Here is a 25789-nt window from a genome sequence, read left to right on the forward strand (position 1 = left end):
TGGATTCCTATGGAAGGAAATACAAGTTACTGGTAAGTACGCTTAGAAAAACTTTTCAGGGTCTGTCCTGGGCTAAAAGATGCAGCCCTGGGTTCTCTCCTGATTACAAGTGAGTAAATTGGAATTCGTAGTTCCTCTGATTTTAGAGGAATATTTGTACGTTTCAAAAATGGACACAGAAAATTTTCTGGTGAAAACAACACAATGGATTCTTATGGAAGGAAATACAAGTTACTGGTAAGTATGCTTAGAAATACTTTTCAGGGTCTGTGCTGGGCTAAAAGATGCAGCACTGGGTTCTCTCCTAATTACAGGTGAGTAAATCGGAATTCGTAGTTCAGCTGATTTCAGAGGAATATTTGTACGTTTCAAAAACTGGACGCTTAGAAAATTGTATGGTGAAAACCACACAATGGATTCCTATGGAAGGAAATACAAGTTACTGGTAAATACGCTTAGAATTGTTTTTCAGGGTCTGTGCTGGTCTAAAAGATGCAGCACTGAGTTCTCTCCTAATTACAGGTGAGTAAATCGGAATTCGTAGTTCAGCTGATTTTAGAGGAATATTTGTACGTTTCAAAAATGGACACTTAGAAAATTGTCTGGTGAAAACCACACAATGGATTCCTATGGAAGGAAATACAAGTTACTGGTAAGTACGTTTAGAAAAACTTTTCAGGGTCTGTCCTGGGCTAAAAGATGCAGCCCTGGGTTCTCTCCTGATTACAAGTGAGTAAATTGGAATTCGTAGTTCCTCTGATTTTAGAGGAATATTTGTACGTTTCAAAAATGGACAGAGAAAATTTTTTGGTGAAAACAACACAATGGATTCTTATGGAAGGAAATACAAGTTACTGGTAAGTATGCTTAGAAATACTTTTCAGGGTCTGTGCTGGGCTAAAAGATGCAGCACTGGGTTCTCTCCTAATTACAGGTGAGTATATCGGAATTCGTAGTTCAGCTGATTTCAGAGGAATATTTGTACGTTTCAAAAACTGGACGCTTAGAAAATTGTATGGTGAAAACCACACAATGGATTCCTATGGAAGGAAATACAAGTTACTGGTAAATACGCTTAGAATTACTTTTCAGGGTCTGTGCTGGTCTAAAAGATGCAGCACTGAGTTCTCTCCTAATTACAGGTGAGTAAATCGGAATTCGTAGTTCAGCTGATTTTAGAGGAATATTTGTACGTTTCAAAAATGGACACTTAGAAAATTGTCTGGTGAAAACCACACAATGGATTCCTATGGAAGGAAATACAAGTTACTGGTAAGTACGCTTAGAAATACTTTTCAGGGTCTGTCCTGGGCTAAAAGGTGCAGCACTGGGTTCTCTCCTGATTACAAGTGAGTAAATTGGAATTCGTAGTTCGGCTGATTTTAGAGGAATATTTGTACGTTTCAAAAATGGACACAGAAAATTTTCTGGTGAAAGCAACACAATGGATTCTTATGGAAGGAAATACAAGTTACTGGTAAGTACGCTTAGAAATACTTTTCAGGGTCTGTGCTGGGCTAAAAGATGCAGCACTGGGTTCTCTCCTAATTACAGGTGAGTAAATCGGAATTCGTAGTTCAGCTGATTTCATGGGAATATTTGTACGTTTCAAAAACTGGACGCTTAGAAAATTGTATGGTGAAAACCACACAATGGATTCCTATGGAAGGAAATACAAGTTACTGGTTAATACGCTTAGAATTACTTTTCAGGGTCTGTGCTGGGCTAAAAGATGCAGCACTGGGTTCTCTTCTGATTACAGGTGAGTAAACCGGAATTCGTAGTTCGGCTCATTTTAGAGGAATATCTGTACGTTTTAAAAATTGACATTTAGAAAATTGTCTGGTGAAAACCACACAATGGATTCCTATGGAAGGAATTACAAGTTACTGGTCAGTACGCTTAGAATTACTTTTCAGGGTCTGTGCTGTGCTAAAAGATGCAGCACTGGGTTCTCTCCTGATTACAGGTGAGTAAATCGGAATTAGTAGTTCGGCTGATTTTAGAGGAATATTTGTACGTTTCAAAAATGAACACAGAAACTTTTCTGGTGAAAACCACACAATGGATTCCTATGGAAGGAAATACAAGTTACTGGTAAGTACACTTAGAATTACTTTTCAGGGTCTGTGCTGGGCTAAAAAATGCAGCACTGGGTTCATTCTTGATAACAGGTGAGTAAATCGGAATTCGTAGTTCGGCTGATTTTAGAGGAATATTTGTACGTTTCAAAAATGAACACAGAAAAGTTTCTGGTGAAAACCACACAATGGATTCCTATGGAAGGAAATACAAGTTACTGGTAAGTACGCTTAGAATTACTTTTCAGGGTCAGTGCTGGGCTAAAAGATGCAGCCCTGGGTTCTCACCTGATAACAGGTGAGTAAATCGGAATTCGTAGTTCGGCTGATTTTAGAGGAATATTTGTACGTTTCAAAAATGAACACAGAAAATTTTCTGGTGAAAACCACACAATGGATTCCTATGGAAGGAAATAAAAGTTACTGGTAGGTACGCTTAGAATTACTTTTCAGGGTCTGTGCTGGGCTAAAAGATGCAGCACTGAGTTCTCTCTTAATTGCAGGTGAGTAAATCGGAATTCATAGTTCAGCTGATTTTAGAGGAATATTTGTACGTTTCAAAAATGGACACTTCGAGAATTGTCTGGTGAAAACCACTCAATGGATTCCTATGGAAGGAAATACAAGTTACTGGTAAGTACGCTTAGAATTACTTTTCAGGGTCTGTGCTGGGCTAAAAAATGCAGCTCTGGGTTCTCTCCTGATTACAGGTGAGTAAATCAGATTTCGTAGTTCGGCTGATTTTAGAGGAATATTTGTGCGGTTCAAAAATGGACACGTAGAAACTTTTCTGGTGAAAACCACACAATGGATTCCTATGGAAGGAAATACAAGTTACTGGTAAGTACGCTTAGAATTACTTTTCAGGGTCAGTGCTGGGCTAAAAGATGCAGCCCTGGATTCTCTCCTGATAAGAGGTGAGTAAATCGGAATTCGTAGTTCGGCTGATTTTAGAGGAATATTTGTACGTTTCAAAAATGGACACAGAAAATTTTCTGGTGAAAACCACACAATGGATTCCTATGGAAGGAAATACAAGTTACTGGTAAGTACGCTTAGAAATACTTTTCAGGGTCTGTCCTGGGCTAAAAGATGCAGCACTGGGTTTTCTCCTAATTACAGGTGAGTAAATCGGAATTCGTAGTTCAGCTGATTTCAGAGGAATATTTGTACGTTTCAAAAATGGACACTTAGAAAATTGTATGGTGAAAACCACACAATGGATTCCTATGGAAGGAAATACAAGTTACTGGTAAGTACGCTTAGAATTACTTTTTAGGGTCTGTGCTTGGCTAAAAGATGCAGCACTGGGTTCTCTCCTGATTACAGGTGAGTAAACTGGAATTCGTAGTTCGGCTGATTTTAGAGGAATATTTGTACGTTTCAAAAATGGACACTTAAATTGTCTGGTGAAAACCACACAATGGATTCCTATGGAAGGAAATACAAGCTACTGGTAAGTACGCTTAGAATTACTTTTCAGGGTCTGTGCTGGGCTAAAAGATGCAGCACTGGGTTCTCTCCTGATTACAGCTGAGTAAATCGGAATTCGTAGTTCGGCTGATTTTAGAGGAATATTTGTACGTTTCAAAAATGGACACGTAGAAACTTTTCTGGTGAAAACCACACAATGGATTCCTATGGAAGGAAATACAAGTTACTGGTAAGTACGCTTAGAATTACTTTTCAGGGTCAGTGCTGGGCTAAATGATGCAGCCCTGAGTTCACTCCTGATAAAAGGTGAGTAAATCCGAATTCGTAGTACGGCTTATTTTAGAGGAATATTTGTACGTTTCAAAAATGGACACATAGAAACTTTTCTGGTGAAAACCACACAATGGATTCCTATAGAAGGAAATACAAGTTACTGGTAAGTACGCTTAGAATTACTTTTCAGGGTCTGTGCTGGGCTAAAAGATGCAGCACTTGGTTCTCTCCTGATTACAGGTGAATAAATCAGAATTTGTAGTTTGGCTGATTTTAGAGGAATATTTGTACGTTTCAAAAATAGACACTTAGAAAATGTTCTGGTGAAAACCACACAATGGATTCCTAAGGAAGGAAATACAAGTTACTGGTAAGTACGCTTAGAATTACTTTTCAGGGTCAGTGCTGGGCTAAAAGATGCAGCCCTGGGTTCTCTCCTGATAACAGGTGAGTAAATCGGAATTCGTAGTTCGGCTGATTTTAGAGGAATATTTGTATGTTTCAAAAATGGACACAGAAAATTTTCTGGTGAAAACCACACAGGGGATTCCTATGGCAGGAAATAAAAGTTACTGGTAGGTACGCTTAGAATTATTTTTCAGGGTCTGTGCTGGTCTAAAAGATGCAGCACTGAGTTCTCTCCTAATTACAGGTGAGTAAATCGGAATTCGTAGTTCAGCTGATTTCAGAGGAATATGTGTACGTTTCAAAAACTGGACGCTTAGAAAATTGTATGGTGAAAACCACACAATGGATTCCTATGGAAGGAAATACAAGTTACTGGTAAATACGCTTAGAATTGTTTTTCAGGGTCAGTGCTGGGCTACAAAATGCAGCACTGAGTTCTCTCCTAATTACAGGTGAGTAAATCGGAATTCGTAGTTCAGCTGATTTTAGAGGAATATTTGTACGTTTCAAAAATGGACACTTAGAAAATTTTCTGGTGAAAACCACACAATGGATTCCTATGGAAAGAAATACAAGTTATTGCTAAGTACGCTTAGAAATACTTTTCAGGGTCTGTCCTGGGCTAAAAGATGCAGCACTCGGTTCTCTCCTGATTACAAGTGAGTAAATTGGAATTCGTAGTTCGGCTGATTTTAGAGGAATATTTGTACGTTTCAAAAATGGACACAGAAAATTTTCTGGTGAAAACAGCACAATGGATTCTTATGGAAAGAAATACAAGTTACTGGTAAGTACGCTTAGAAATACTTTTCAGGGTCTGTGCTGGGCTAAAAGATGCAGCACTGGGTTCTCTCCTAATTACAGGTGAGTAAATCGGAATTCGTAGATCAGCTGATTTCAGAGGAATATTTGTACGTTTCAAAAATGGACACTTAGAAAATTGTATGGTGAAAACCACACAATGGATTCCTATGGAAGGAAATACAAGTTACTGGTAGGTACGCTTAGAATTATTTTTCAGGGTCTGTGCTGGTCTAAAAGATGCAGCACTGAGTTCTCTCCTAATTACAGGTGAGTAAATCGGAATTCGTAGTTCAGCTGATTTTAGAGGAATATTTGTACGTTTCAAAAATGAACACTTAGAAAATTGTCTGGTGAAAACCACACAATGGATTCCTATGGAAGGAAATACAAGTTACTGGTAAGTACGCTTAGAATTACTTTTCAGGGTCTGTGCTGGGCTAAAAGATGCAGCTCTGGGTTCTCTCCTGATTACAGGTGAGTAAATCAGATTTCGTAGTTCGGCTGATTTTAGAGGAATATTTGTGCGGTTCAAAAATGGACACGTAGAAACTTTTCTGGTGAAAACCACACAATGGATTCCTATGGAAGGAAATACAAGTTACTGGTAAGTACGCTTAGAATTACTTTTCAGGGTCAGTGATGGGCTAAAAGATGCAGCCCTGGGTTCTCTCCTGATAACAGGTGAGTAAATCGGAATTAGTAGTTCGGCTGATTTTAGAGGAATATTTGTACGTTTCAAAAATGGACACCGAAAATTTTCTGGTGAAAACCACACAATGGATTCCTATGGAAAGAAATACAAGTTACTGGTAAGTACGCTTAGGAATACTTTTCAGGGTCTGTCCTGGGCTAAAAGATGCAGCACTGGGTTCTCTCCTGATTACAAGTGAGTAAATTGGAATTCGTAGTTCCTCTGATTTTAGAGGAATATTTGTACGTTTCAAAAATGGACACAGAACATTTTCTGGTGAAAACAACACAATGGATTCTTATGGAAGGAAATACAAGTTACTGGTAAGTATGCTTAGAAATACTTTTCAGGGTCTGTGCTGGGCTAAAAGATGCAGCACTGGGTTCTCTCCTAATTACAGGTGAGTAAACCGGAATTCGTAGTTCAGCTGATTTCAGAGGAATATGTGTACGTTTCAAAAACTAGACGCTTAGAAAATTGTATGGTGAAAACCACACAATGGATTCCTATGGAAGGAAATACAAGTTACTGGTAAATACGCTTAGAATTGTTTTTCAGGGTCTGTGCTGGTCTAAAAGATGCAGCACTGAGTTCTCTCCTAATTACAGGTGAGTAAATCGGAATTCGTAGTTCAGCTGATTTTAGAGGAATATTTGTACGTTTCAAAAATGGACACTTAGAAAATTGTCTGGTGAAAACCACACAATGGATTCCTATGGAAGGAAATACAAGTTACTGGTAAGTACGCTTAGAAAAACTTTTCAGGGTCTGTCCTGGGCTAAAAGATGCATCCCTGGGTTCTCTCCTGATTACAAGTGAGTAAATTGGAATTCGTAGTTCCTCTGATTTTAGAGGAATATTTGTACGTTTCAAAAATGGACACAGAAAATTTTCAGGTGAAAACAACACAATGGATTCTTATGGAAGGAAATACAAGTTACTGGTAAGTATGCTTAGAAATACTTTTCAGGGTCTGTGCTGGGCTAAAAGATGCAGCACTGGGTTCTCTCCTAATTACAGGTGAGTAAATCGGAATTCGTAGTTCAGCTGATTTCAGAGGAATATTTGTACGTTTCAAAAACTGGACGCTTAGAAAATTGTATGGTGAAAACCACACAATGGATTCCTATGGAAGGAAATACAAGTTACTGGTAAATACGCTTAGAATTACTTTTCAGGGTCTGTGCTGGTCTAAAAGATGCAGCACTGAGTTCTCTCCTAATTACAGGTGAGTAAATCGGAATTCGTAGTTCAGCTGATTTTAGAGGAATATTTGTACGTTTCAAAAATGGACACTTAGAAAATTGTCTGGTGAAAACCACACAATGGATTCCTATGGAAGGAAATACAAGTTACTGGTAAGTACGCTTAGAAATACTTTTCAGGGTCTGTCCTGGGCTAAAAGGTGCAGCACTGGGTTCTCTCCTGATTACAAGTGAGTAAATTGGAATTCGTAGTTCGGCTGATTTTAGAGGAATATTTGTACGTTTCAAAAATGGACACAGAAAATTTTCTTGTGAAAGCAACACAATGGATTCTTATGGAAGGAAATACAAGTTACTGGTAAGTACGCTTAGAAATACTTTTCAGGGTCTGTGCTGGGCTAAAAGATGCAGCACTGGGTTCTCTCCTAATTACAGGTGAGTAAATCGGAATTCGTAGTTCAGCTGATTTCATGGGAATATTTGTACGTTTCAAAAACTGGACGCTTAGAAAATTGTATGGTGAAAACCACACAATGGATTCCTATGGAAGGAAATACAAGTTACTGGTTAATACGCTTAGAATTACTTTTCAGGGTCTGTGCTGGGCTAAAAGATGCAGCACTGGGTTCTCTTCTGATTACAGGTGAGTAAACCGGAATTCGTAGTTCGGCTCATTTTAGAGGAATATCTGTACGTTTTAAAAATTGACATTTAGAAAATTGTCTGGTGAAAACCACACAATGGATTCCTATGGAAGGAATTACAAGTTACTGGTCAGCACGCTTAGAATTACTTTTCAGGGTCTGTGCTGTGCTAAAAGATGCAGCACTGGGTTCTCTCCTGATTACAGGTGAGTAAATCGGAATTAGTAGTTCGGCTGATTTTAGAGGAATATTTGTACGTTTCAAAAATGAACACAGAAACTTTTCTGGTGAAAACCACACAATGGATTCCTATGGAAGGAAATACAAGTTACTGGTAAGTACGCTTAGAATTACTTTTCAGGGTCAGTGCTGGGCTAAAAGATGCAGCCCTGGGTTCTCTCCTGATAACAGGTGAGTAAATCGGAATTCGTAGTTCGGCTGATTTTAGAGGAATATTTGTACGTTTCAAAAATGAACACAGAAAATTTTCTGGTGAAAACCACACAATGGATTCCTATGGAAGGAAATAAAAGTTACTGGTAGGTACGCTTAGAATTACTTTTCAGGGTCTGTGCTGGGCTAAAAGATGCAGCACTGAGTTCTCTCTTAATTGCAGGTGAGTAAATCGGAATTCATAGTTCAGCTGATTTTAGAGGAATATTTGTACGTTTCAAAAATGGACACTTCGAGAATTGTCTGGTGAAAACCACTCAATGGATTCCTATGGAAGGAAATACAAGTTACTGGTAAGTACGCTTAGAATTACTTTTCAGGGTCTGTGCTGGGCTACAAAATGCAGCTCTGGGTTCTCTCCTGATTACAGGTGAGTAAATCAGATTTCGTAGTTCGGCTGATTTTAGAGGAATATTTGTGCGGTTCAAAAATGGACACGTAGAAACTTTTCTGGTGAAAACCACACAATGGATTCCTATGGAAGGAAATACAAGTTACTGGTAAGTACGCTTAGAATTACTTTTCAGGGTCAGTGCTGGGCTAAAAGATGCAACCCTGGATTCTCTCCTGATAAGAGGTGAGTAAATCGGAATTCGTAGTTCGGCTGATTTTAGAGGAATATTTGTACGTTTCAAAAATGGACACAGAAAATTTTCTGGTGAAAACCACACAATGGATTCCTATGAAAGGAAATACAAGTTACTGGTAAGTACGCTTAGAAATACTTTTCAGGGTCTGTCCTGGGCTAAAAGATGCAGCACTGGGTTTTCTCCTCATTACAGGTGAGTAAATCGGAATTCGTAGTTCAGCTGATTTCAGAGGAATATTTGTACGTTTCAAAAATGGACACTTAGAAAATTGTATGGTGAAAACCACACAATGGATTCCTATGGAAGGAAATACAAGTTACTGGTAAGTACGCTTAGAATTACTTTTTAGGGTCTGTGCTTGGCTAAAAGATGCAGCACTGGGTTTTCTCCTAATTACAGGTGAGTAAATCGGAATTCGTAGTTCAGCTGATTTCAGAGGAATATTTGTACGTTTCAAAAATGGACACCGAAAATTTTCTGGTGAAAACCACACAATGGATTCCTATGGAAAGAAATACAAGTTACTGGTAAGTACGCTTAGGAATACTTTTCAGGGTCTGTCCTGGGCTAAAAGATGCAGCACTGGGTTCTCTCCTGATTACAAGTGAGTAAATTGGAATTCGTAGTTCCTCTGATTTTAGAGGAATATTTGTACGTTTCAAAAATGGACACAGAACATTTTCTGGTGAAAACAACACAATGGATTCTTATGGAAGGAAATACAAGTTACTGGTAAGTATGCTTAGAAATACTTTTCAGGGTCTGTGCTGGGCTAAAAGATGCAGCACTGGGTTCTCTCCTAATTACAGGTGAGTAAACCGGAATTCGTAGTTCAGCTGATTTCAGAGGAATATGTGTACGTTTCAAAAACTGGACGCTTAGAAAATTGTATGGTGAAAACCACACAATGGATTCCTATGGAAGGAAATACAAGTTACTGGTAAATACGCTTAGAATTGTTTTTCAGGGTCTGTGCTGGTCTAAAAGATGCAGCACTGAGTTCTCTCCTAATTACAGGTGAGTAAATCGGAATTCGTAGTTCAGCTGATTTTAGAGGAATATTTGTACGTTTCAAAAATGGACACTTAGAAAATTGTCTGGTGAAAACCACACAATGGATTCCTATGGAAGGAAATACAAGTTACTGGTAAGTACGCTTAGAAAAACTTTTCAGGGTCTGTCCTGGGCTAAAAGATGCAGCCCTGGGTTCTCTCCTGATTACAAGTGAGTAAATTGGAATTCGTAGTTCCTCTGATTTTAGAGGAATATTTGTACGTTTCAAAAATGGACACAGAAAATTTCTGGTGAAAACAACACAATGGATTCTTATGGAAGGAAATACAAGTTACTGGTAAGTATGCTTAGAAATACTTTTCAGGGTCTGTGCTGGGCTAAAAGATGCAGCACTGGGTTCTCTCCTAATTAAAGGTGAGTAAATCGGAATTCGTAGTTCAGCTGATTTCAGAGGAATATTTGTACGTTTCAAAAACTGGACGCTTAGAAAATTGTATGGTGAAAACCACACAATGGATTCCTATGGAAGGAAATACAAGTTACTGGTAAATACGCTTAGAATTACTTTTCAGGGTCTGTGCTGGTCTAAAAGATGCAGCACTGAGTTCTCTCCTAATTACAGGTGAGTAAATCGGAATTCGTAGTTCAGCTGATTTTAGAGGAATATTTGTACGTTTCAAAAATGGACACTTAGAAAATTGTCTGGTGAAAACCACACAATGGATTCCTATGGAAGGAAATACAAGTTACTGGTAAGTACGCTTAGAAATACTTTTCAGGGTCTGTCCTGGGCTAAAAGGTGCAGCACTGGGTTCTCTCCTGATTACAAGTGAGTAAATTGGAATTCGTAGTTCGGCTGATTTTAGAGGAATATTTGTACGTTTCAAAAATGGACACAGAAAATTTTCTGGTGAAAGCAACACAATGGATTCTTATGGAAGGAAATACAAGTTACTGGTAAGTACGCTTAGAAATACTTTTCAGGGTCTGTGCTGGGCTAAAAGATGCAGCACTGGGTTCTCTCCTAATTACAGGTGAGTAAATCGGAATTCGTAGTTCAGCTGATTTCATGGGAATATTTGTACGTTTCAAAAACTGGACGCTTAGAAAATTGTATGGTGAAAACCACACAATGGATTCCTATGGAAGGAAATACAAGTTACTGGTTAATACGCTTAGAATTACTTTTCAGGGTCTGTGCTGGGCTAAAAGATGCAGCACTGGGTTCTCTTCTGATTACAGGTGAGTAAACCGGAATTCGTAGTTCGGCTCATTTTAGAGGAATATCTGTACGTTTTAAAAATTGACATTTAGAAAATTGTCTGGTGAAAACCACACAATGGATTCCTATGGAAGGAATTACAAGTTACTGGTCAGTACGCTTAGAATTACTTTTCAGGGTCTGTGCTGTGCTAAAAGATGCAGCACTGGGTTCTCTCCTGATTACAGGTGAGTAAATCGGAATTAGTAGTTCGGCTGATTTTAGAGGAATATTTGTACGTTTCAAAAATGAACACAGAAACTTTTCTGGTGAAAACCACACAATGGATTCCTATGGAAGGAAATACAAGTTACTGGTAAGTACGCTTAGAATTACTTTTCAGGGTCAGTGCTGGGCTAAAAGATGCAGCCCTGGGTTCTCTCCTGATAACAGGTGAGTAAATCGGAATTCGTAGTTCGGCTGATTTTAGAGGAATATTTGTACGTTTCAAAAATGAACACAGAAAATTTTCTGGTGAAAACCACACAATGGATTCCTATGGAAGGAAATAAAAGTTACTGGTAGGTACGCTTAGAATTACTTTTCAGGGTCTGTGCTGGGCTAAAAGATGCAGCACTGAGTTCTCTCTTAATTGCAGGTGAGTAAATCGGAATTCATAGTTCAGCTGATTTTAGAGGAATATTTGTACGTTTCAAAAATGGACACTTCGAGAATTGTCTGGTGAAAACCACTCAATGGATTCCTATGGAAGGAAATACAAGTTACTGGTAAGTACGCTTAGAATTACTTTTCAGGGTCTGTGCTGGGCTAAAAAATGCAGCTCTGGGTTCTCTCCTGATTACAGGTGAGTAAATCAGATTTCGTAGTTCGGCTGATTTTAGAGGAATATTTGTGCGGTTCAAAAATGGACACGTAGAAACTTTTCTGGTGAAAACCACACAATGGATTCCTATGGAAGGAAATACAAGTTACTGGTAAGTACGCTTAGAATTACTTTTCAGGGTCAGTGCTGGGCTAAAAGATGCAGCCCTGGATTCTCTCCTGATAAGAGGTGAGTAAATCGGAATTCGTAGTTCGGCTGATTTTAGAGGAATATTTGTACGTTTCAAAAATGGACACAGAAAATTTTCTGGTGAAAACCACACAATGGATTCCTATGGAAGGAAATACAAGTTACTGGTAAGTACGCTTAGAAATACTTTTCAGGGTCTGTCCTGGGCTAAAAGATGCAGCACTGGGTTTTCTCCTAATTACAGGTGAGTAAATCGGAATTCGTAGTTCAGCTGATTTCAGAGGAATATTTGTACGTTTCAAAAATGGACACTTAGAAAATTGTATGGTGAAAACCACACAATGGATTCCTATGGAAGGAAATACAAGTTACTGGTAAGTACGCTTAGAATTACTTTTTAGGGTCTGTGCTTGGCTAAAAGATGCAGCACTGGGTTCTCTCCTGATTACAGGTGAGTAAACTGGAATTCGTAGTTCGGCTGATTTTAGAGGAATATTTGTACGTTTCAAAAATGGACACTTAAATTGTCTGGTGAAAACAACACAATGGATTCCTATGGAAGGAAATACAAGCTACTGGTAAGTACGCTTAGAATTACTTTTCAGGGTCTGTGCTGGGCTAAAAGATGCAGCACTGGGTTCTCTCCTGATTACAGCTGAGTAAATCGGAATTCGTAGTTCGGCTGATTTTAGAGGAATATTTGTACATTTCAAAAATGGACACGTAGAAACTTTTCTGGTGAAAACCACACAATGGATTCCTATGGAAGGAAATACAAGTTACTGGTAAGTACGCTTAGAATTACTTTTCAGGGTCAGTGCTGGGCTAAATGATGCAGCCCTGAGTTCACTCCTGATAAAAGGTGAGTAAATCCGAATTCGTAGTACGGCTTATTTTAGAGGAATATTTGTACGTTTCAAAAATGGACACATAGAAACTTTTCTGGTGAAAACCACACAATGGATTCCTATAGAAGGAAATACAAGTTACTGGTAAGTACGCTTAGAATTACTTTTCAGGGTCTGTGCTGGGCTAAAAGATGCAGCACTTGGTTCTCTCCTGATTACAGGTGAATAAATCAGAATTTGTAGTTTGGCTGATTTTAGAGGAATATTTGTACGTTTCAAAAATAAACACTTAGAAAATGTTCTGGTGAAAACCACACAATGGATTCCTAAGGAAGGAAATACAAGTTACTGGTAAGTACGCTTAGAATTACTTTTCAGGGTCAGTGCTGGGCTAAAAGATGCAGCCCTGGGTTCTCTCCTGATAACAGGTGAGTAAATCGGAATTCGTAGTTCGGCTGATTTTAGAGGAATATTTGTATGTTTCAAAAATGGACACAGAAAATTTTCTGGTGAAAACCACACAGGGGATTCCTATGGCAGGAAATAAAAGTTACTGGTAGGTACGCTTAGAATTATTTTTCAGGGTCTGTGCTGGTCTAAGAGATGCAGCACTGAGTTCTCTCCTAATTACAGGTGAGTAAATCGGAATTCGTAGTTCAGCTGATTTCAGAGGAATATGTGTACGTTTCAAAAACTGGACGCTTAGAAAATTGTATGGTGAAAACCACACAATGGATTCCTATGGAAGGAAATACAAGTTACTGGTAAATACGCTTAGAATTGTTTTTCAGGGTCAGTGCTGGGCTACAAAATGCAGCACTGAGTTCTCTCCTAATTACAGGTGAGTAAATCGGAATTCGTAGTTCAGCTGATTTTAGAGGAATATTTGTACGTTTCAAAAATGGACACTTAGAAAATTTTCTGGTGAAAACCACACAATGGATTCCTATGGAAAGAAATACAAGTTATTGGTAAGTACGCTTAGAAATACTTTTCAGGGTCTGTCCTGGGCTAAAAGATGCAGCACTCGGTTCTCTCCTGATTACAAGTGAGTAAATTGGAATTCGTAGTTCGGCTGATTTTAGAGGAATATTTGTACGTTTCAAAAATGGACACAGAAAATTTTCTGGTGAAAACAGCACAATGGATTCTTATGGAAAGAAATACAAGTTACTGGTAAGTACGCTTAGAAATACTTTTCAGGGTCTGTGCTGGGCTAAAAGATGCAGCACTGGGTTCTCTCCTAATTACAGGTGAGTAAATCGGAATTCGTAGATCAGCTGATTTCAGAGGAATATTTGTACGTTTCAAAAATGGACACTTAGAAAATTGTATGGTGAAAACCACACAATGGATTCCTATGGAAGGAAATACAAGTTACTGGTAGGTACGCTTAGAATAATTTTTCAGGGTCTGTGCTGGTCTAAAAGATGCAGCACTGAGTTCTCTCCTAATTACAGGTGAGTAAATCGGAATTCGTAGTTCAGCTGATTTTAGAGGAATATTTGTACGTTTCAAAAATGAACACTTAGAAAATTGTCTGGTGAAAACCACACAATGGATTCCTATGGAAGGAAATACAAGTTACTGGTAAGTACGCTTAGAATTACTTTTCAGGGTCTGTGCTGGGCTAAAAGATGCAGCTCTGGGTTCTCTCCTGATTACAGGTGAGTAAATCAGATTTCGTAGTTCGGCTGATTTTAGAGGAATATTTGTGCGGTTCAAAAATGGACACGTAGAAACTTTTCTGGTGAAAACCACACAATGGATTCCTATGGAAGGAAATACAAGTTACTGGTAAGTACGCTTAGAAATACTTTTCAGGGTCTGTCCTGGGCTAAAAGATGCAGCACTGGGTTTTCTCCTAATTACAGGTGAGTAAATCGGAATTCGTAGTTCAGCTGATTTCAGAGGAATATTTGTACGTTTCAAAAATGGACACTTAGAAAATTGTATGGTGAAAACCACACAATGGATTCCTATGGAAGGAAATACAAGTTACTGGTAAGTACGCTTAGAATTACTTTTTAGGGTCTGTGCTTGGCTAAAAGATGCAGCACTGGGTTCTCTCCTGATTACAGGTGAGTAAACTGGAATTCGTAGTTCGGCTGATTTTAGAGGAATATTTGTACGTTTCAAAAATGGACACTTAAATTGTCTGGTGAAAACCACACAATGGATTCCTATGGAAGGAAATACAAGCTACTGGTAAGTACGCTTAGAATTACTTTTCAGGGTCTGTGCTGGGCTAAAAGATGCAGCACTGGGTTCTCTCCTGATTACAGCTGAGTAAATCGGAATTCGTAGTTCGGCTGATTTTAGAGGAATATTTGTACATTTCAAAAATGGACACGTAGAAACTTTTCTGGTGAAAACCACACAATGGATTCCTATGGAAGGAAATACAAGTTACTGGTAAGTACGCTTAGAATTACTTTTCAGGGTCAGTGCTGGGCTAAATGATGCAGCCCTGAGTTCACTCCTGATAAAAGGTGAGTAAATCCGAATTCGTAGTACGGCTTATTTTAGAGGAATATTTGTACGTTTCAAAAATGGACACATAGAAACTTTTCTGGTGAAAACCACACAATGGATTCCTATAGAAGGAAATACAAGTTACTGGTAAGTACGCTTAGAATTACTTTTCAGGGTCTGTGCTGGGCTAAAAGATGCAGCACTTGGTTCTCTCCTGATTACAGGTGAATAAATCAGAATTTGTAGTTTGGCTGATTTTAGAGGAATATTTGTACGTTTCAAAAATAAACACTTAGAAAATGTTCTGGTGAAAACCACACAATGGATTCCTAAGGAAGGAAATACAAGTTACTGGTAAGTACGCTTAGAATTACTTTTCAGGGTCAGTGCTGGGCTAAAAGATGCAGCCCTGGGTTCTCTCCTGATAACAGGTGAGTAAATCGGAATTCGTAGTTCGGCTGATTTTAGAGGAATATTTGTATGTTTCAAAAATGGACACAGAAAATTTTCTGGTGAAAACCACACAGGGGATTCCTATGGCAGGAAATAAAAGTTACTGGTAGGTACGCTTAGAATTATTTTTCAGGGTCTGTGCTGGTCTAAGAGATGCAGCACTGAGTTCTCTCCTAATTACAGGTGAGTAAATCGGAATTCGTAGTTCAGCTGATTTCAGAGGAATATGTGTACGTTTCAAAAACTGGACGCTTAGAAAATTGTATGGTGAAAACCACACAATGGATTCCTATGGAAGGAAATACAAGTTACTGGTAAATACGCTTAGAATTGTTTTTCAGGGTCAGTGCTGGGCTACAAAATGCAGCACTGAGTTCTCTCCTAATTACAGGTGAGTAAATCGGAATTCGTAGTTCAGCTGATTTTAGAGGAATATTTGTACGTTTCAAAAATGGACACTTAGAAAATTTTCTGGTGAAAACCACACAATGGATTCCTATGGAAAGAAATACAAGTTATTGGTAAGTACGCTTAGAAATACTTTTCAGGGTCTGTCCTGGGCTAAAAGATGCAGCACTCGGTTCTCTCCTGATTACAAGTGAGTAAATTGGAATTCGTAGTTCGGCTGATTTTAGAGGAATATTTGTACGTTTCAAAAATGGACACAGAAAATTTTCTGGTGAAAACAGCACAATGGATTCTTATGGAAAGAAATACAAGTTACTGGTAAGTACGCTTAGAAATACTTTTCAGGGTCTGTGCTGGGCTAAAAGATGCAGCACTGGGTTCTCTCCTAATTACAGGTGAGTAAATCGGAATTCGTAGATCAGCTGATTTCAGAGGAATATTTGTACGTTTCAAAAATGGACACTTAGAAAATTGTATGGTGAAAACCACACAATGGATTCCTATGGAAGGAAATACAAGTTACTGGTAGGTACGCTTAGAATAATTTTTCAGGGTCTGTGCTGGTCTAAAAGATGCAGCACTGAGTTCTCTCCTAATTACAGGTGAGTAAATCGGAATTCGTAGTTCAGCTGATTTTAGAGGAATATTTGTACGTTTCAAAAATGAACACTTAGAAAATTGTCTGGTGAAAACCACACAATGGATTCCTATGGAAGGAAATACAAGTTACTGGTAAGTACGCTTAGAATTACTTTTCAGGGTCTGTGCTGGGCTAAAAGATGCAGCTCTGGGTTCTCTCCTGATTACAGGTGAGTAAATCAGATTTCGTAGTTCGGCTGATTTTAGAGGAATATTTGTGCGGTTCAAAAATGGACACGTAGAAACTTTTCTGGTGAAAACCACACAATGGATTCCTATGGAAGGAAATACAAGTTACTGGTAAGTACGCTTAGAATTACTTTTCAGGGTCAGTGATGGGCTAAAAGATGCAGCCCTGGGTTCTCTCCTGATAACAGGTGAGTAAATCGGAATTAGTAGTTCGGCTGATTTTAGAGGAATATTAGTACGTTTCAAAAATGGACACAGAAAATTTTCTGGTGAAAACCACACAATGGATTCCTATGGCAGGAAATAAAAGTTACTTGTAGGTGCGCTTAGAATTACTTTTCAGGGTCTGTGCTGGGCTAAAAGATGCAGCACTGAGTTCTCTCCTAATTACAGGTGAGTAAATCGGAATTCGTAGTTCAGCTGATTTTAGAGGAATATTTGTACATTTCAAAAATGGACACTTAGAAAATTGTCTGGTGAAAACCACACAATGTATTCCTATGGTAGGAAATCCAAGTTACTGGTAAGTACGCTTACTTTTCAGGGTCTGTGCTGGGCTAAAAGATGCAGCCCTGAGTTCTCTCCTGATGACAGGTGAGTAAATCGGAATTCGTAGTTCGGCTGATTTTAGAGGAATATATGTACGTTTCAAAAATGGACACTTAGAAAATTGTCTGGTGAAAACCACACAATGGATTCCTATGGAAGGAAATACAAGTTACTGGTAAGTACGCTTAGAATTACTTTTCAGGGTCAGTGCTGGGCTAAAAGATGCAGCCCTGGGTTCTCTCCTGATAAGAGATGAGTAAATCGGAATTCGTAGTTTGGCTGATTTTAGAGGAATATTTGTACGTTTCAAAAATGGACACTTAGAAAATTTTCTGGTGAAAACCACACAATGGATTCCTATGGAAGGAAATACAAGTTACTGGTAAGTAGCTTAGAATTACTTTTCAGGGTCAGTGCTGGGCTAAAAGATGCAGCCCTGGGTTCTCTCCTGATAACAGGTGAGTAAATCAGAATTCGTAGTTCGGCTGATTTTAGAGGAATATTTGTACGTTTCAAAAATGGACACAGAAAATGTTCTGGTGAAAACCACACAATGGATTCCTATGGAAGGAAATACAAGTTACTGGTAGGTACACTTAGAATTACTTTTCAGGGTCTGTGCTGGGCTAAAAGATGCAGCACTGGGTTCTCTCCTAATTACAGGTGAGTAAATCGGAATTCGTAGTTCAGCTGATTTTAGAGGAATATTTGTAAGTTTCAAAAATGGACACTTAGAAAATTGTCTGGTGAAAACCACACAATGTATTCCTATGGAAGGAAATCCAAGTTACTGGTAAGTACGCTTAGAATTACTTTTCAGGGTCTGTGCTGGGCTAAAAGATGCAGCCCTGGGTTCTCTCCTGATAACAGGTGAGTAAATCGGAATTCGTAGTTCGGCTGATCTTAGAGGAATATTTGTACGTTTCAAAAATGGACACAGAAAATTTTCTGGTGAAAACCACACAATGGATTCCTATGGAAGGAAATACAAGTTACTGGTAAGTACGCTTAGAATTACTTTTCAGGGTCTGTGCTGGGCTAAAGGATGCAGCTCTGGGTTCTCTCCTGATTACAGGTTAGTAAATCGGAATTCGTAGTTTGGCTGATTTTAGAGGAATATTTGTACGTTTCAAAAATGGACACTTAGAAAATTGTATGGTGAAAACCACACAATGGATTCCTAAGGAAGGAAATACAAGTTACTGGTAAGTACGCTTAGAATTACTTTTCAGGGTCTGTGCTTGGCTAAAAGATGCAGCACTGGGTTCTCTCCTGATTACAGGTGAGTAAATCAAAATTCGTAGTTCGGCTGATTTTAGAGGAATATTTGTACGTTTCAAAAATGGACACTTAAATTGTCTGGTGAAAACCACACAATGTATTCCTATGGAAGGAAATACCAGTTACTGGTAAGTACGCTTAGAATTACTTTTCAGGGTCTGTGCTGAGCTAAAAGATGCAGCACTGGGTTCTCTCCTGATTACAGCTGAGTAAATCGGAATTCGTAGTTTGGCTGATTTTAGTGGAATATTTGAACGTTTCAAAAATGGACACGTAGAAACTTTTCTGGTGAAAACCACACAATGGATGCCTATGGAAGGAAATACAAGTTACTGGTAAGTACGCTTAGAATTACTTTTCAGGGTCAGTACTGGGCTAAAAGATGCAGCCCTGTGTTCTCTTCTGATAACAGGTGAGTAAATCGGAATTCGTAGTTCGGCTGATTTTAGAGGAATATTTGTACGTTTACAAAATGGACACAGAAAATGTTCTGGTGAAAACCACACAATGTATTCCTATGGAAGGAAATACAAGTTACTGGTAAATACGCTTAGAATTACTTTTCAGGGTATGTGCTGGGCTAAAAGATGCAGCACTGGGTTCTCTCCTAATTACAGGTGAGTTAATCGGAATTCGTAGTTTGGCTGATTTTAGAGGAATATTTGTACGTTTCAAAAATGGACACTTAGAAAATTGTCTGGTGAAAACCACAAAATGGATTCCTATGGAAGGAAATACAAGTTACTGGTAAGTACGCTTAGAAAAACTTTTCAGGGTCTGTCCTGGGCTAAAAGATGCATCCCTGGGTTCTCTCCTGATTACAAGTGAGTAAATTGGAATTCGTAGTTCCTCTGATTTTAGAGGAATATTTGTACGTTTCAAAAATGGACACAGAACATTTTCTGGTGAAAACAACACAATGGATTCTTATGGAAGGAAATACAAGTTACTGGTAAGTATGCTTAGAAATACTTTTCAGGGTCTGTGCTGGGCTAAAAGATGCAGCACTGGGTTCTCTCCTAATTACAGGTGAGTAAATCGGAATTCGTAGTTCAGCTGATTTCAGAGGAATATTTGTACGTTTCAAAAACTTGACGCTTAGAAAATTGTATGGTGAAAACCACACAATGGATTCCTATGGAAGGAAATACAAGTTACTGGTAAATACGCTTAGAATTACTTTTCAGGGTCTGTGCTGGTCTAAAAGATGCAGCACTGAGTTCTCTCCTAATTACAGGTGAGTAAATCGGAATTCGTAGTTCAGCTGATTTTAGAGGAATATTTGTATGTTTCAAAAATGGACACTTAGAAAATTGTCTGGTGAAAACCACACAATGGATTCCTATGGAAGGAAATACAAGTTACTGGTAAGTACGCTTAGAAATACTTTTCAGGGTCTGTCCTGGGCTAAAAGGTGCAGCACTGGGTTCTCTCCTGATTACAAGTGAGTAAATTGGAATTCGTAGTTCGGCTGATTTTAGAGGAATATTTGTACGTTTCAAAAATGGACACAGAAAATTTTCTGGTGAAAGCAACACAATGGATTCTTATGGAAGGAAATACAAGTTACTGGTAAGTACGCTTAGAAATACTTTTCAGGGTCTGTGCTGGGCTAAAAGATGCAGCACTGGGTTCTCTCCTAATTACAGGTGAGTAAATCGGAATTCGTAGTTCAGCTGATTTCATGGGAATATTTGTACGTTTCAAAAACTGGACGCTTAGAAAATTGTATGGTGAAAACCACACAATGGATTCCTATGGAAGGAAATACAAGTTACTGGTTAATACGCTTAGAATTACTTTTCAGGGTCTGTGCTGGGCTAAAAGATGCAGCACTGGGTTCTCTTCTGATTACAGGTGAGTAAACCGGAATTCGTAGTTCGGCTCATTTTAGAGGAATATCTGTACGTTTTAAAAATTGACATTTAGAAAATTGTCTGGTGAAAACCACACAATGGATTCCTATGGAAGGAATTACAAGTTACTGGTCAGTACGCTTAGAATTACTTTTCAGGGTCTGTGCTGTGCTAAAAGATGCAGCACTGGGTTCTCTCCTGATTACAGGTGAGTAAATCGGAATTAGTAGTTCGGCTGATTTTAGAGGAATATTTGTACGTTTCAAAAATGAACACAGAAACTTTTCTGGTGAAAACCACACAATGGATTCCTATGGAAGAAAATACAAGTTACTGGTAAGTACGCTTAGAATTACTTTTCAGGGTCAGTGCTGGGCTAAAAGATGCAGCCCTGGGTTCTCTCCTGATAACAGGTGAGTAAATCGGAATTCGTAGTTCGGCTGATTTTAGAGGAATATTTGTACGTTTCAAAAATGAACACAGAAAATTTTCTGGTGAAAACCACACAATGGATTCCTATGGAAGGAAATAAAAGTTACTGGTAGGTACGCTTAGAATTACTTTTCAGGGTCTGTGCTGGGCTAAAAGATGCAGCACTGAGTTCTCTCTTAATTGCAGGTGAGTAAATCGGAATTCATAGTTCAGCTGATTTTAGAGGAATATTTGTACGTTTCAAAAATGGACACTTCGAGAATTGTCTGGTGAAAACCACTCAATGGATTCCTATGGAAGGAAATACAAGTTACTGGTAAGTACGCTTAGAATTACTTTTCAGGGTCTGTGCTGGGCTAAAAAATGCAGCTCTGGGTTCTCTCCTGATTACAGGTGAGTAAATCAGATTTCGTAGTTCGGCTGATTTTAGAGGAATATTTGTGCGGTTCAAAAATGGACACGTAGAAACTTTTCTGGTGAAAACCACACAATGGATTCCTATGGAAGGAAATACAAGTTACTGGTAAGTACGCTTAGAATTACTTTTCAGGGTCAGTGCTGGGCTAAAAGATGCAGCCCTGGATTCTCTCCTGATAAGAGGTGAGTAAATCGGAATTCGTAGTTCGGCTGATTTTAGAGGAATATTTGTACGTTTCAAAAATGGACACAGAAAATTTTCTGGTGAAAACCACACAATGGATTCCTATGAAAGGAAATACAAGTTACTGGTAAGTACGCTTAGAAATACTTTTCAGGGTCTGTCCTGGGCTAAAAGATGCAGCACTGGGTTTTCTCCTAATTACAGGTGAGTAAATCAGAATTCGTAGTTCAGCTGATTTCAGAGGAATATTTGTACGTTTCAAAAATGGACACTTAGAAAATTGTATGGTGAAAACCACACAATGGATTCCTATGGAAGGAAATACAAGTTACTGGTAAGTACGCTTAGAATTACTTTTTAGGGTCTGTGCTTGGCTAAAAGATGCAGCACTGGGTTTTCTCCTAATTACAGGTGAGTAAATCGGAATTCGTAGTTCAGCTGATTTCAGAGGAATATTTGTACGTTTCAAAAATGGACACCGAAAATTTTCTGGTGAAAACCACACAATGGATTCCTATGGAAAGAAATACAAGTTACTGGTAAGTACGCTTAGGAATACTTTTCAGGGTCTGTCCTGGGCTAAAAGATGCAGCACTGGGTTCTCTCCTGATTACAAGTGAGTAAATTGGAATTCGTAGTTCCTCTGATTTTAGAGGAATATTTGTACGTTTCAAAAATGGACACAGAACATTTTCTGGTGAAAACAACACAATGGATTCTTATGGAAGGAAATACAAGTTACTGGTAAGTATGCTTAGAAATACTTTTCAGGGTCTGTGCTGGGCTAAAAGATGCAGCACTGGGTTCTCTCCTAATTACAGGTGAGTAAACCGGAATTCGTAGTTCAGCTGATTTCAGAGGAATATGTGTACGTTTCAAAAACTGGACGCTTAGAAAATTGTATGGTGAAAACCACACAATGGATTCCTATGGAAGGAAATACAAGTTACTGGTAAATACGCTTAGAATTGTTTTTCAGGGTCTGTGCTGGTCTAAAAGATGCAGCACTGAGTTCTCTCCTAATTACAGGTGAGTAAATCGGAATTCGTAGTTCAGCTGATTTTAGAGGAATATTTGTACGTTTCAAAAATGGACACTTAGAAAATTGTCTGGTGAAAACCACACAATGGATTCCTATGGAAGGAAATACAAGTTACTGGTAAGTACGCTTAGAAAAACTTTTCAGGGTCTGTCCTGGGCTAAAAGATGCAGCCCTGGGTTCTCTCCTGATTACAAGTGAGTAAATTGGAATTCGTAGTTCCTCTGATTTTAGAGGAATATTTGTACGTTTCAAAAATGGACACAGAAAATTTTCTGGTGAAAACAACACAATGGATTCTTATGGAAGGAAATACAAGTTACTGGTAAGTATGCTTAGAAATACTTTTCAGGGTCTGTGCTGGGCTAAAAGATGCAGCACTGGGTTCTCTCCTAATTACAGGTGAGTAAATCGGAATTCGTAGTTCAGCTGATTTCAGAGGAATATTTGTACGTTTCAAAAACTGGACGCTTAGAAAATTGTATGGTGAAAACCACACAATGGATTCCTATGGAAGGAAATACAAGTTACTGGTAAATACGCTTAGAATTACTTTTCAGGGTCTGTGCTGGTCTAAAAGATGCAGCACTGAGTTCTCTCCTAATTACAGGTGAGTAAATCGGAATTCGTAGTTCAGCTGATTTTAGAGGAATATTTGTACGTTTCAAAAATGGACACTTAGAAAATTGTCTGGTGAAAACCACACAATGGATTCCTATGGAAGGAAATACAAGTTACTGGTAAGTACGCTTAGAAATACTTTTCAGGGTCTGTCCTGGGCTAAAAGGTGCAGCACTGGGTTCTCTCCTGATTACAAGTGAGTAAATTGGAATTCGTAGTTCGGCTGATTTTAGAGGAATATTTGTACGTTTCAAAAATGGACACAGAAAATTTTCTGGTGAAAGCAACACAATGGATTCTTATGGAAGGAAATACAAGTTACTGGTAAGTACGCTTAGAAATACTTTTCAGGGTCTGTGCTGGGCTAAAAGATGCAGCACTGGGTTCTCTCCTAATTACAGGTGAGTAAATCGGAATTCGTAGTTCAGCTGATTTCATGGGAATATTTGTACGTTTCAAAAACTGGACGCTTAGAAAATTGTATGGTGAAAACCACACAATGGATTCCTATGGAAGGAAATACAAGTTACTGGTTAATACGCTTAGAATTACTTTTCAGGGTCTGTGCTGGGCTAAAAGATGCAGCACTGGGTTCTCTTCTGATTACAGGTGAGTAAACCGGAATTCGTAGTTCGGCTCATTTTAGAGGAATATCTGTACGTTTTAAAAATTGACATTTAGAAAATTGTCTGGTGAAAACCACACAATGGATTCCTATGGAAGGAATTACAAGTTACTGGTCAGTACGCTTAGAATTACTTTTCAGGGTCTGTGCTGTGCTAAAAGATGCAGCACTGGGTTCTCTCCTGATTACAGGTGAGTAAATCGGAATTAGTAGTTCGGCTGAATTTAGAGGAATATTTGTACGTTTCAAAAATGAACACAGAAACTTTTCTGGTGAAAACCACACAATGGATTCCTATGGAAGGAAATACAAGTTACTGGTAAGTACGCTTAGAATTACTTTTCAGGGTCAGTGCTGGGCTAAAAGATGCAGCCCTGGGTTCTCTCCTGATAACAGGTGAGTAAATCGGAATTCGTAGTTCGGCTGATTTTAGAGGAATATTTGTACGTTTCAAAAATGAACACAGAAAATTTTCTGGTGAAAACCACACAATGGATTCCTATGGAAGGAAATAAAAGTTACTGGTAGGTATGCTTAGAATTACTTTTCAGGGTCTGTGCTGGGCTAAAAGATGCAGCACTGAGTTCTCTCTTAATTGCAGGTGAGTAAATCGGAATTCATAGTTCAGCTGATTTTAGAGGAATATTTGTACGTTTCAAAAATGGACACTTCGAGAATTGTCTGGTGAAAACCACTCAATGGATTCCTATGGAAGGAAATACAAGTTACTGGTAAGTACGCTTAGAATTACTTTTCAGGGTCTGTGCTGGGCTAAAAAATGCAGCTCTGGGTTCTCTCCTGATTACAGGTGAGTAAATCAGATTTCGTAGTTCGGCTGATTTTAGAGGAATATTTGTGCGGTTCAAAAATGGACACGTAGAAACTTTTCTGGTGAAAACCACACAATGGATTCCTATGGAAGGAAATACAAGTTACTGGTAAGTACGCTTAGAATTACTTTTCAGGGTCAGTGCTGGGCTAAAAGATGCAGCCCTGGATTCTCTCCTGATAAGAGGTGAGTAAATCGGAATTCGTAGTTCGGCTGATTTTAGAGGAATATTTGTACGTTTCAAAAATGGACACAGAAAATTTTCTGGTGAAAACCACACAATGGATTCCTATGGAAGGAAATACAAGTTACTGGTAAGTACGCTTAGAAATACTTTTCAGGGTCTGTCCTGGGCTAAAAGATGCAGCACTGGGTTTTCTCCTAATTACAGGTGAGTAAATCGGAATTCGTAGTTCAGCTGATTTCAGAGGAATATTTGTACGTTTCAAAAATGGACACTTAGAAAATTGTATGGTGAAAACCACACAATGGATTCCTATGGAAGGAAATACAAGTTACTGGTAAGTACGCTTAGAATTACTTTTTAGGGTCTGTGCTTGGCTAAAAGATGCAGCACTGGGTTCTCTCCTGATTACAGGTGAGTAAACTGGAATTCGTAGTTCGGCTGATTTTAGAGGAATATTTGTACGTTTCAAAAATGGACACTTAAATTGTCTGGTGAAAACCACACAATGGATTCCTATGGAAGGAAATACAAGCTACTGGTAAGTACGCTTAGAATTACTTTTCAGGGTCTGTGCTGGGCTAAAAGATGCAGCACTGGGTTCTCTCCTGATTACAGCTGAGTAAATCGGAATTCGTAGTTCGGCTGATTTTAGAGGAATATTTGTACATTTCAAAAATGGACACGTAGAAACTTTTCTGGTGAAAACCACACAATGGATTCCTATGGAAGGAAATACAAGTTACTGGTAAGTACGCTTAGAATTACTTTTCAGGGTCAGTGCTGGGCTAAATGATGCAGCCCTGAGTTCACTCCTGATAAAAGGTGAGTAAATCCGAATTCGTAGTACGGCTTATTTTAGAGGAATATTTGTACGTTTCAAAAATGGACACATAGAAACTTTTCTGGTGAAAACCACACAATGGATT

The sequence above is a fragment of the Triturus cristatus genome, chromosome 1_1 (assembly GCF_964204655.1).
Source record: "Triturus cristatus chromosome 1_1, aTriCri1.1, whole genome shotgun sequence".
Taxonomy (NCBI): Eukaryota; Metazoa; Chordata; class Amphibia; order Caudata; family Salamandridae; genus Triturus; species Triturus cristatus.